Below are 14,246 nucleotides of genomic sequence, written 5' to 3'. Positions count from 1 at the left end.
CACAGATGCTTCTAGCTTATTTTTTTTATGCTTTTCTAAATTCTTCGAAAACCCCTTGATCTTCTTTTCTTACCCTAGCTCTGAAACCTGCATATTTTATTTTACAAGTGTTTACAAGTTTTACAAGTAACTTACTTTATTTTACAAGTTTCCAAGATCTTTTATAGAGGGAAAGATATGTTACAATTGAGCTTATTCTGTGTCCAGGTTCTCACACAAAACTACTGTAAATTTCCTTCAGTCTTTTGCATAACCTTTGTGAATTATGCATGTAGATGATGAGTTTAAACTTATCTTAATAACCAAGCCACATTTTTAGAAAAATTTACCAAAATGTTCATAAACTTTATTGTTATTATTAATGGATATTAAATAGAAATGGGATATTTTTCTTACTAATTGAAGCATTTTTTATAATACTGTTTAATACCATATACCACATTCAATTTTTTAAAAAATTGATTTTAAAAGAAAAAACTGTAACACCATGGATTATAAATTTGTTATATTTTATTGTTTAGTCTATATTTTCACTAGTACAGTACCTCATATAGTTAAAACACTGCCAAACACTGTCTTTTAAACTCTCACAGTATGCCATATATTTCAAGTAAACACTGGAACCAATTATCTGTTACCTCATTTGACAATAGGGGGTTTGAATTTTGGAACATCCTAGTGCACTTGGGAAGCGGGGATGTATAACTATATGTACAACTATTCTTAAGATTTTATTTACTGGGATGTTGGCTAATTGCATTATTTACTTTTAACATCCATTACTTCATTAGTGAATTAAAGGCTTGAAACATCATTTGTGGGTGTTTTTCTTCTTTGACAGGGCCTTTGAGTTTATCGAACATTTCTAGCTATTACAATAAGGACAAACCTCTTTATGTTTGGGTTTTTTTGTTTGTTTCCTTTCATTTTTGTTTTGTTTAGTTATATTTAGGTAAATATAGGTACCTAAATATAGGTACTTATTCATTTTATTTATTCAAGAATAAATAAATATATTTTTATTTATTCAAAAATAAATAAATGTGTTGTTTTCTCTCCTCACCTCATAAATATATTTGCTCTGGTTTACAAAGTTATGAAATGAATATTGTTTGGGGGCAATGTCAAAATAGTTTTTAATATATTATTTGTTGCTTCACTGTATTTCCATGTTCCTTTCTGTTTTACTATGAAGAAGTTTTCCTTTACCTTAAGAATTTGGAGGCTATCAAAACAGTGAATTAAATGACTGCAAATCACCCTGATTCAGTATTTTGTTTTCTTCTCCCAGAGCTGGGCAGCCTGAAATGCATGATAGTTGTGCAACTGCATCATGTCTGTTACCCACCCCATTCTTAGGTACTGACCAAGAGAAATCCTAAACCTCTATACTTGATCTACGGGAGTGAAGATATTGGTTAGTTAGTAAGGATGGGTAAGAGCTCTCTGGAAAGCTTGGTATTTTAATTTTTGTTTGGAAGCATGACATTTGATTTTCCTGTATATTTTTAGCTGTGTATATACAGAACATTAAATTCTTTTTCCACATTGGGTATGTTGAAAATCCCCTGTTCTCTGTTAGTTAACAATTTTCCTGACTGAAAAAGAACAAATGAAAAGTCTGTGTATACAACCTGAATTGATATTCAATTCAAGTGGAAACTTATTTGTTTTAAAGATTTTATTTATTTACGTTTGGAGAGAGGGGAAGGGAAAGAGAAAGAGAGGAAAAGAAACACCAGTGTGTGGTTGCCTCTCACACGCCCCCTACTGGGGACCTGGCCCCAACCCAGGCATGTACCCTGACTGAGAGTCAAACCAGCAACCCCCCTGCTTCACAGGCTGACACTCAATATACTGAGCCATACCAGCCAGGGTGGAAACTTATTTTGAAGATATACAAATCATAACAGGGTTACTTCATGTGAGAGTCTGTGCATTGTACCAATTTATTTTAGGGAAAATATTTTGAATGGGAGAAGTATCAGTTGGACTTTGGCAAATATAACTGGGTCAGCAACTGGGCCACCCAAGCTCTTCTCCTTTTCCCATGAGAACAGTGTTACTGTAGAATCAGCTTTTACTACTTACATCCCATGGTGGCCAATACCTCTCTGTTGAATTATACTTATGCAGCAGATGGTGTTGAATATGTGCATATATTTTTGTGATCAATGTCAAGTTGAAATCTGAATTAGTACAGTGGAGAAGTGTGTAATGGCAATATCACTGTAAAGTGTTACAGTTGGGTGTTAGATTAATTCATTGCCATCTGTATTTTTTTTTGCTTATGTACTTCTGTGGACACCCCACAAGCATTTTAAGTTCTTTTTACAAACTCTGTGTGTGTGTGTGTTCTAGCACACAACATTCTAACAATGACTATAGCACCTTTTCCCATCCCTAGGGGAAAACAAAATAAAATGGTTCTTTGAATATTTTTGTTGGAATGTCTCATTTTTCCTAGTTTTATTTTATACACCATTTTATATAGAAAATGAGAGGGTAAGTTATTGTCTTGCAAAGGTTACAGGGATTTCACTCTAGAACCCTAAAAAGAGCAAATCTATTGACATTTTTGTATTGTTTTTTTCATTTGAGCTCTTAATATTCAATGGCAAAATATTTAGTGTACAAGTGGGAAGTGCTTGTAAATAATATTAGCTGTTTGAGAGGAAACATTTCTGAAGAAATTAATTACTATATGCAGTAGTGGTCCTCAAAACACACTCTTACATGGAATCAATTGATCAAATCTATACCATAGACAAAAGTAGTGGAATCCATACATTATTTTCTAAAGGTAACATGCTATTTACTTTTAAATGACATAGAGAAATTATTTCTGAAAGAGTTTATATATTTACTATAGTTCATGATAAGATAAGGTTTTATTGATTTTGGAAAAGGAGAATAATGATTGAAAGCAGAATTTGCCACCCCCGAAATACATCTCTTTCACATAAGGATCATTTTAGGCTTATTATATTTTAAGAAACTGCAGACACAGAAGCTCTGAAAACTGAGTAAAAGCTACCCTTTTGCAGGAGACTTTTACATTTATAAGGGTATCTCTATTGTAAGGGTGTCTCTCTCTCTTTGTACAGGAAGAGAAGGATGGCTAAATCTCCAAAAACTCATTATCAGTGGAGAAGGCAGGACTTAAATCTTCACAAGCTTTTCCTTGCTTCCTGTGCCTTTCCTGGTCACCTCCCCAAACTACCCCTTCCACCCCAACCTCTTCTTTTGTCTTTACCTGGGGATAGTATTTAAGGTGGTAGCTTGGGCCATGTTGGGGAGTTACACAGTTTTCCTGGATATCTCTCACACATACAGGAGGTATACATGTTATTAATGTTCTGTTTCTTTTTGTCTTCTTAATCTCTCTTTTGTTCCGGATGAGGGGGTTAGGCAAGAATGTAGAATAGTAGAGAAAAAATTCATTTTCCTCTCCCACAGTTGTTGAAATATATTTTAAAGTTACAAAAAGACCAGAATGGGAAATAGCATTTTTAAAAATAAGAAGCCTGTTCTATCAATTACCTAAGTGTTTGTTATCATTTGTCATTGAACTTATATAGGAACTCTAAGTACTGCAATAACTAAAACTAGCCTTTTTATAGTAAGCAATATAGTTATTTCTTTTGCTAGGGCCCCTGCTTTTATATTTTATGTATGCATTTTTGTGTTGATGTTGTTAAAAAGAGAAACAAACAGGCTCAAAATGAAGTCATTTGTGCTAAGTCCCATGTCAGCAAATCCATGACCTAGCCACAGTTTTAGCCTCTCCTAGGAATGTAACTTTAAACTAGTCAATCTGGAAATACCTGGTCAGGACTAGTGAGGTAATCTGCCTGATAGACCCCAGCCCTTTTGCAAAGGACGATGACCTTGTCTGAAATTATGTACATTTTGCTAGAAACTTTCTTTTTCTCACCCCCTTCTGTGTATAAAAGCCTTTTATTTCCTACAGCTCCTCAGAGCTCCTTTCTACTTGCTAGATGGCATGCTGCCTGATTCCTGAATTGTTGATTAAAACCAATTAGACAATTAGATGTTCAAATTTACTCAGCTGAATTTTTAAAATTGATTGATTTTAGAAAGAGGAAGGGAGAGAGAGACAGACAGAGAGATTGAGAGAGGGTGAGAGAGAGGTTTGTTGTTCCACCCATTTATGCACTAATTGGTTGATTCTTGTATGTGCCCTGACTGGGGATCAAGCCAGCAACTTCAGCACATTGGGATGATGCTCTAACCAATTGAACTACCCAGCCAGGGTCACTCAGTTGAATTTTTCAAGGTCTGATTCATTTCTAGACCTTATAATTTTGAATGTTTAAAGGTGTTTTATTCTAAAGGTGACACACTTTATTGACTCTGTGTGAGTGTGTGAGTGTGTGTGTGTGTGTGTGTGTGTGTGTGTGTGTTGGAGGTTTCCTACCAGAACTAGTACTGAAAATGAAGTTCCGTCCCTTGGCTTTCAGCATCCACAGATATCTAATCAATGCCCTTGGGAAAATATTATGTTACATATGATTACTACATGAGTTAAACCCATAGCTGCTGGGCTATAAGCCATTTGAAAGTTGACACGCTCTTGTCCCTCTTTTTGTGACATGTTCTAACATTCTAGAACCCCCTGTTTTTAACAGTTTAACACCATATATCTTATTTTATAGATGTCTAGATTCAGTTTTACAGACCCTGGTTGACAATATTTCTATTTAACCAGATAACACAGCCCTTTTTTTGTTTGTTTCCTCCTTTGCGAGTATGACCCAGCAATACTTGCTTCTTGATCCAGATAAATGTTATAAATGGGTACCTCATGCCTGGGAAGTTCTTTGAATTCTTAGAAAACAAGACGGCTTCTATATACCAAGTTTGACATTATCGGTTGTTTGTTAGAATGTGCTTTGTGTATATGCTGTCCAATCTAATTTGCTCACTAAAAATCTTTGCCATCTTGCCTGCTGAGACTTCCTTTTCACTGCTTTGTGTTGGCCTCTGTCCCCTCTCTGCCCATGCTGTGATAAAATCACTATGGTTAAAGCTAAAGTCAAAGCTTTTAAAAACCTAATTAAGTATTGTTTATTTTCCTATCTATGATAAAATATCACTGACCAGAAATCTAAAGAGCATCAGGGAGAAAAACATAAATAACTCCCCCAAATGTAAGGCAACACATCAGTACAGAGAAAAAGCAACTCCTTCAAACATGCCACCATGCTGGGGCGCTTTCATGGGGTTTATGTACAAAGTGATGCTTTTGTAGCCACTGGTCAGACTGTAATTGAAATAGTTGTTCCTGCTAGTACTGCATTATTGCTGGCATTTCAAAGATGAGAATCATTTTTTATCTCTTTACCCTAAATGGATGCCATAGCAAAAATTGATTTATTCATAAATTCCACAGATTGAGAAGAACCTCAAGCTGAAAACAGGTCAGCTTTAGCTTGATAGGCTCTAAGTCCTGAGCATTTCAGGGAAAAAAAAAAGATTTTTCTAGAAGTTTAGACAATTTTGGTGAATTACAAAGTCCTTGAACTACTGGGTCTGAAACTTTTCAGTAGGGTGAAAAATCACCAAGAAAATGAGTAAGGAGACTTAATGCATTGCCATATAGTTGCTAAAGTTCAAGTGGTAAACAAATAAAGGATGGAAATGTCATTCTAGTTTCTAAATATACCATAATTTCTTTATGAGGTTCCTCTTATCAGGAAACTTCCGCCCTTAGGACTCTTTGACATCTAATTTGTTGAACTGTTTATAAAACATACAGATGTGAAGATGCATTAGATGTTGTTTACAAAATATTCATCCACCAGACTAGAAAGAACTCCACTTTGAACTCCTAGCTGTTGAATATAGTCTGATTTTGCTACATTATTTAGGGAGCTTGCTGTGATGTTTCTTTAAAAAAATATTTTATTTATTTTTAGAGAGGGGAAGGGAGACAGAAAGGGAGGGAGAAAAACATCAATGTGTGGTTGCCTCTCACGTGCCCACTACTGGGGACCTGGCCCACAACCCAGACATGTGCCCTGACCGGCAATCAAACCAGCAACACTTTTTTTCACAGACTGGCACTTAATCTACTGAGCCACACCAGCAAAGGCTGATGTTTCTAATCCTAGGAAAAACTGAACATGAGACTACTGTAGACTACGTTTACTTTTAGAGAGAGGGGAAGGGAATGAGAAAGAGAGGGAGAGAAACATCAGTGTATGGTTACCTCTCATGTGCCTCCTACCGTGGACCTGGACTGCAACCCAGGCACATACCCTGACTGGGAATCAAACCTATGACCCTTTGGTTCTCAGGCCAGCGCTCAATCCACTGAGCCACACCAGCCAGTGTGACTACTGTAGACTTTGTGTAGTAGATTAAATTTTTGTTCAGCAAATAATCATCCTATCCTCTCTCTTTCTCTATGGGAAGATTGCATACCACCATATCCCATTTATATCAGGCTTGGCCGGACCATGGGCCTTGCCTTGGCCAATGGGATGCTGGTGAATGTCCTGTAAGTGGAGGCTTGAAATGCCAGTGCAGTTGGACTTATGCTATGTAAGCCTCTGCCATGAAATATTCTTGCTCAGCTAGCTCTCTGGTCCAAGGAGGATATTATTCATGTGAACCACACTCGAACCCAATCTGTGACTTAGAATTAAGCCTGCGCCCAGTTAGTTGAACTCACAGCTGATCACACAGATGTATGAGCAAGAAATAAATGCCTATTGTTATATTTCATGAGTTGGGAGTGATTTGTTATACAGGAAAACCTAACTGAGACACTTGGCATTAGCAATTTTAACATTTACCATTTCAATTCTCCTCACACATGTCCATGAAATTGAGAAACTTGAATTTGCTACAGCATGAAATTGAGTTTTGAGCACTCATCTAGCACTTCCTTTTCAGTGTAATTTTGTTTCCTATTCATTGCATGCATATTTCATGGTGGCAGGGAGGGGATGGTATTCTAAGGTGGTATTGGAGAATTAAAGAGTTTGGGGCTTACTTTTGTGTATTACCTAAGACTTACTATACCTTTAACTTTAGGGTGGGGAATCTGTGATTTACATTACTTAGCTGTATATATTTCTTTTGGCATAGCAGATGAGAAGGGCTTATTGCTTCACTTTCCTTCATTAATATGATGAGGTGTGCCTGTATAAAACATGGGGAAGATGAAGAGCTTGAAAGAGTGGGTCACACAGTAGAGGAACCTGAAGTTCATGAAGTAGGTAGATCTGAAGGTTAGAAGAATGAGACCAGAGAATCTTTGATGGTTTTTTTTTAGTTAATTTCTCCTCAAAAGCTAAATGGCTTTTGTTGTTTCTCTTTGAGAAGGCAGAAAGGTAACATAGCAGATGCTACTGGTGCAGGTGCACATAGCAGAAGCTAGTTATTAGCACACCTTTTGTTAGCTTTCCTCCGTTTTCTGTCTCTTTTTTTAAAGATTTTATTTATTTATCTTTAGCGGGGAAGGGAGGGAGAGAGGGAGAGAAATATCAATGTATGGTTGCCTCTCATGCATCCACTGCTGAGAACTGGCCTGCAATCCAGGCATGTGCCCTGACTGGGAATTGTACCATGATCTCTTAGTTCACAGGCCCACGCTCAATCCACTGAGCTACGCCAGCCAGGGCTTTCTGTCTCTTTTCTACTCACAGTGATTTCTGGGATCACTTACAAAATAAAAGACTTGCACCCAAATCCTTGTCTTAGGGTCTATTCTTGGGGAACCCAAAATTCTAGATTGTACTCTAATGTGACTTTTGTTCTGATTGATATATGAATCCTATGGATAGACACAAAAGTAGTCTTTATTTTATCATTGGGATTTGTTGAAAAAAAAAAGGCTGAATACAAGACTCTTAGTAAATTTTAAGAAAGAAAGGATAACACTAGCTGGTGCAGCTCAGTGGATTGAACACCGACCTGTGACTTGAGGGGTCACCAGTTTGATTCCCAGTCAGAGCACATGCCTGGGTTGTGGACTGAATCCCTGGTTGGGGGCATGTAAGGAGCAACTGATTGATACATGAATGTTTCTCTCCCTTGCTTTCTCCCTCCCTTCCCCTCTCTCTAAAAATAAATAAATAAAATCTTTAAAAAAAGAAATAGAGTCATGTTTAAGTATAAAGTACAGAAATAAGCAGTCATCCATTAATTATCCAATCAATATTTATTGTTTACTGCTTTGTTGAGTTTATATTCCAAATACCTATTACATAACAGGAAAAGGTTCTAGAATCTAGGAATGAGGGAAGGATAGAATATAGCCCATTCCCTCCAGGCGCTAATAGTGTCCTTTTAGTCAGACACGTAGTGAGCATGCCACAGCGGTGTGATATATGCTGTAATAGAGAAATTGACTAGGTACTGTAGGACCCAGGGGAGGTGTAACTAACTCACTCTTCCCAAAGGAGATGGTAGATAAAGTGAGTCTGAGAACAGTTAGTTTGACAGAGTATGGGGAAAGAAGTTCCATTCAGGGAGAAGGGAATAATCAAATGCTTAGAGTTGTAAAAGCATGCATACATTGGAAATAGGAAATTTTTTGGTCTGCCAGAAGTGGAGGGTATATATGGCACAGTATAAATAAGTATAAGGAAAACCCAAGCAACTGGAAACCTTGCCTTAGGCCCTGTTCTTAGAGTGCCCTGTTCTGGTTCTTCTATGGCTACATCCTCTTTCCGAAGTGGGAAGTCCATGGAGCTAATGGGATATGTCCACCCAGACTTGAGATTCTCTTTTTGAAACAATGTTCCAGGTACCTGAGACTTGGAATTTTCTTCCCAAATATATCAGTCCACTTTCTGGGCCCACACAGTTTTATTCTCCAATTCTGTCTTTCTGATGGAGGGTTATGGGACTGGTGTTGGTACTTTTGGGTCTGAGCAGTGGCCAAGAGGCATCTGTTTGGGGGATGGGGATAGAGCTTAGTCACATAGCTTGGGGTGTCCCTAGGTTTGTCAAAGAGGCTCCTTATAGCATGGCAAAGAGCCAGGTAGACAGAAAGGGGAAGCGTAGGCTGTAGTCGAAGGCCTCCAGTTTACTCTTGCTCTGGGCCCTGCAAATGTGAGTGGCGGGCTTGCATGAAAGCCTTACTTTTAGTTGTGACTGAGGAGAAAACCTGAGTCCTGAAGAGGGTAACAATAGGGTAAAGCTTCCTAGGAGAGTGGAAAACGTTCAGAAAGGCATTTGTAAAAATGAAAGCAAGACACAAATGGTTGAAATGACAAATACCATGTTATGTATGTTTTCACATAATAAAATGATTTCAATGAAAGCAAGAGCAGATATAGGAGGATTGGGAAACCATGACTTTCATGAAAACTGTCTGTGCAGCTGTTGTTTTTTCTCTTCCTCTCAGCAGGCTGCATATAGAAGGAGAGAAGGCAGTGTTACTAGACTAAAGGCGTCCATTTGCCTGCAGGCATCAAAGCCCAATAAGACATGAGCAAGAGTGAGCAGCAAAGAAAGTAAGGATTTGTTTTTAGAAAGTGACCATGCCCAGAGTCACAGGTGAGCCAGTACTTAAGACCTGGTTCCCCCATGGCTTGCAGGGGATGGTTTATATGGAGGAGGATTATCAATCATGGTGACTAAGGGAGTTAGTTTTCCCCAAGTTAGTTGGTCAATGCATCTGTTCCTGATTCATCTAATTTTGCTGCTTTTCTGGGCTTGGAGCTGAAACATAACTGAGGTCTAGATGTTATCTCTAGTTTAATTGAAACTCACTCTCTCTGTGATCAGTAGACCTGAGGCTTTGTTCCTAAGGGTATTTGATGCCAACCAGAACCTTAGTGTCCTGAGGGCTTAATGATTAAAGGAGTGGATGTGCAAGGGAGAAGGAGGTGGGTGAATCAGGGAGCTTGCTGGATGAGGCCTATTTGAATCAAAGGGAAAGAAAGGAGAAAGGTCATATTAAAGATATAAAGTTTCTATGAGGTTACTGTATCTTGGGATTTTAGTACAAATGATGCCATTTGGGGCCTGTGGTTTTCTCCTTAACAATTTTAAAACTGTTCTTCATTGATTGATATGTACTATATATAATTCCACATTTTTAATTAAAATTTTTCATTGGATGTACAGTATTTCATTGTGTGAAGATAGCAGTTTATTTAAGTAATGCCTTATTCTGAGACATTTCAGTTTTTTCCTTTTTTTGCTATTGTAAAGATTATTATAGCAAAATACTTTTTATATCCCTTCCAAAATATTTATGAGGTACCTACTTTGTCTTGGGCATATGAAGGGGGGGATGCCACCAAAGCAGAATTTATTTATAAAAATTGTGTATGTACTCTTACATGTTTAAACTTCGGTCACCTTCAAAGTATGCAAACAGTTTTTGGACTTGTCGATTTTCATGCCTCTTAGTGCTTCTGCTGTTTTTTTTTCTTTTTATTCATCTTTTCACATCAGCAAAACATTTCCCTTTGAAGCCTTTTTTCATCTGGAGGACCAAAAAAAGGTGCTCGGGGTGAGATCAGGTGAATAGGGAATGTGGGACAAAGGGGTCATACTATTTCTGGTCAAAAACTGCTGAACACTCAGTGCAGTGTGGGCAGGTGTGCCTGTGAATCACCCATCAACACATTGAGGAGTCTTCAAAAGAAATGAATGCAGCCTCTCACAACAACACCAGCTGGTGCACTGATACATATGGGTTCCTAGAATATTTACTCAGCGGGGGAAGCCTGTACTACAAGGGGACCACTCTCCAGAATATAATTCTGGTTTTTTTTGGGGGGGTGTTCTTCTTATACTTTGATCATCACATACTGTGATATGTTCTTTTCTCTGTATAAATTAATAAGAATTTAAAAATCTGGGTCATAGTGTATGGATATGTTGGAATATGATTTCCAAATATTTTCTTCAAATTAGAATATAAATTATTGTTACTCCTCTTCTGATAGTTTGCAGAAAACCCTTTGGCATTTATTAAATATTTGATTTCCAGTGGAATTTTTAAAAAAATGAGTTTGGCTATTTTATTTTTTCTCTTCTTTTGTGAACTAACAGTTATTAATCTTTGGAAAAGTCATATGAAGTCTCAGAGAGTGGCTGCTGTCAGGGTAAAAAGCAACAGGGGTGGCAGATTCAATGAGTTGGAGGTGCTGACAAGAATGATTGAGATGACTCTTCATGGAATTCAAGTTTTCTAGGGAAACACGTGGAACTGGAAGGTTATGATGACCTGAGAGAAAAAGGAAGGATGAAGGAGATATAGATAGTCTGGATAAATTAAATAGCAAGTGTTGTGGAAGAATAGATAGGCTTTTTGCCAGTGGGAACTTGGAGTTTGGTATTGAAGGGGAACAGAATTTGTTACCACAAAATATGTCTTTTTTTTTTTTTTTGCAAAAGGATTATTTTGAGCTGCTTCTTTTTAAAAAAAACTGCAGATACAGGAAAGGTCTAAAAACCCAGTAGAAGTTCTATGGTAAAAAAACATTTACATTTATAAGACAAGTTTCCATTTGTAAGGGGGTCTCCCTCTCTGTACCAGGAAAAGGATGAATGAATCTATAGAAATTCTTATTATTAGAGAAGGCAAAAATTAAAACTGCATAAGAACCTTACCCTTGTTTTCTGTAGTTTTCCTGGTCACCTCCCATAACTGCCCCTCCCATCCCAACATCTTTTTCTGTCTTTAGCTGGAGATTGTATATAAGGTGTTGGGTTGGACCATTTTGGCAAGCTACTTAATTCTGGGGAGGTCTCTCTTATGTATATGGGAGGTACACATGTTATAAAACCTCTGTTTGGTTTTTCTCCTGTTAATCTGTCTTTGATTCCAGGGAAGCCTCTGCCAAGAACCTGGAAGGATAGTGTCAGGATAGGCAGGGTAGGATAAAATGGCGGCTGAACTACAATCTGGAAAAGATGGCTGACATCAAACCAGGGAGCCCAAATGGTGGGCTTTGCCAAAATGGATATCTGCATAGCAACCTGAGACCTAGGAGAACCACCAATGACATATTGCCGCTTTGTTCAAAGGGGACCAATCCCCAGCTCCCACAAAGAGAGGCAACCAAAATAAAACCCCACCACATTCCCTGCTTGGGTGCGACTTCCCCGGCCCCACTCTGTGGACCAGAGAACCTCACGCAGGTGCACAAACCCCAATAAAGCTCTATACTGCCTGACTTTGTGGCTGATTGGCATTTCTTCCTCAGCAGAGCCTAAGAAAACCTTTCAGATAGAGTTTGAAAAATTCTTCTTTCTCCCCTAAAAATATTTTAGTGGAAAATTACTTGGAGAAATAAAGGTTCAGAGTATGGTCTTAGGAGATAGTAGCCAAAGTAGAATGGGGTTGAAAAATTGTGGATCTTTGTGGCTGTATAAATTGTATGAGCCATCTTCAATGATGAAGTTGCCTAGCATGGTAGCAGGGATTAGGTTTGGAAGGAGGACTGTAAGTTTTCACTGAGTATATGATGTTGCTGCTCAAGATGCAGAGGAGACTACAAGGGGGGGATGCAGAGGGAAGTGGAGCCAGGCAAGGCAATCTTGAAGCTAAACATTTCTACAGGAGGATGACCAGAGCGATGGTTTTGAGGAGCAGTAGGAAGCAAGAAGAATCTGCTGGGTGTACAAAAATCACTATATCATGGTTACTGCCCACAAGTGCTTTCAGGGCACTGGACAGGCAAATACATAAGAAAATTTAATATGATGAGGCAAATGATTATAGAATAAAAAATTGGATGCTGTAATGGGATAAATGTATTTCTTTATTTTGTTGAAAGGTTTTATTTACTTATTTTTAGAGAGACAGGAAGGAAGGGGGAGAGAGGGAAACATCCATGTGTGGTTGCCTCTCATGTGGCTCCCACTGGAGACCTGGCCCGAGACCCAGGCATGTGCCCTGACTGGGAATCGAACCGGCAACCCTTTGCTTCACAGGCCCATGCTCAATCCACTGAGCTACACCAGCCAGGGCACATATTTCTTTAATATAATACTTTTCAGGATTTCCTGAAAGAAATAGGCCATAGGAATGTGGTAAAATGAGCTACTTCCACTTGAGAGAGTTTCAAGATAAATAGTGGTATCTTGGGAGAACCAGATTGTAGCTGATTGATTAAAAAAACTAGTGATGAAGAGAAAACAATTAATTTTGAGAGAGTAGGAGATTTTAAAAATTTTTGTAAATGTAGCAATGGTGTGCTGGTAAAATGTTTAAAAATTGGCTCTTCACTTTTAAAAAAGCCCTCACATGTAATACAGTAAAAAAAAAAATTTCAGCCTAAATTTGAAGATTTAATTGGCTTAATTGCATGACTCTTGAACAGCACAATATCCCATCCAGTAAATAGAGAGATGCCCTGAGGAGTTGTGCCAAAGGGAAAATTTATATAGGAGACTGGGCAGAACAAGAAAGTTATTAGCAAAAGAAAAGAAAAAGATTGCTTTGGGCAAGGTCACCTGTCTTTGAGGGAAGGGTAGCAAGGGTCTTATCTGTCAGGTTCTCTCACTAGCATTGACCTGACATTCCATATAACATTCCAATGTAACATTCCATCCTTGAAAGGGGCTGAAACCATAATGAGGTCTTTGTTTGCTGTCCTGGGACTAGGGGCCTCGTCCTGGGACTAGGGGCCTCTCCCTGGGCCTGTTTCTATATCTTTAACAAGTGTTTGCTGATTCCTAAAGTATTGGGTTGGCCAAAAAGTCCCTATGGCTTTTTTTCTGTAAAATAAAAGACACATTTTTCATGTCCACTAGTAACTTTATGATGTGGATATTTTGAGTATGTCCATTCTCTCCCGTGTGGTAGATTGGTTGTTCTCAGTTAGTGTCTCGATTTGATTGCTATGCACTTCCACTGGTCTACTGACTGTGGAGCCTCATCCTGTGAGGAATCTCCAGCTTGAAACTTTGCAAACCTATTTAACACATCCAATCAATCACAGCACCTTCTTCATACATTGCACAAATCTTTTTTCTGCCTTTCAGTTGTGTTTTTAGCTTTCTTGAAATAAAAAAGCATAATATGCCAGAAATACGTGTTTTCTTCCATCTTCAACATTAAAATGGTTACACAAAAATTCACCAATTTTAATAAGTTTTCAATGTCCACTTATATGATATTTGCCACAATACAGTCTAACCAAATTATTTCAATTGAAGTTAAAGACAGCTAAGTGCTACTAGAGCCATGGTATGGAAAAAAACTGAATGAACTTTTTGGCCAACCTAGTATAAATATTCCTGTT

The sequence above is a fragment of the Artibeus jamaicensis genome, unplaced genomic scaffold, assembly GCF_021234435.1.
Source record: "Artibeus jamaicensis isolate MK-2021 breed Jamaican fruit bat unplaced genomic scaffold, CSHL_Jam_final scaffold_1283, whole genome shotgun sequence".
Classification (NCBI taxonomy): Eukaryota; Metazoa; Chordata; class Mammalia; order Chiroptera; family Phyllostomidae; genus Artibeus; species Artibeus jamaicensis.
Note: the sequence above shows the minus strand (reverse complement) of the source record.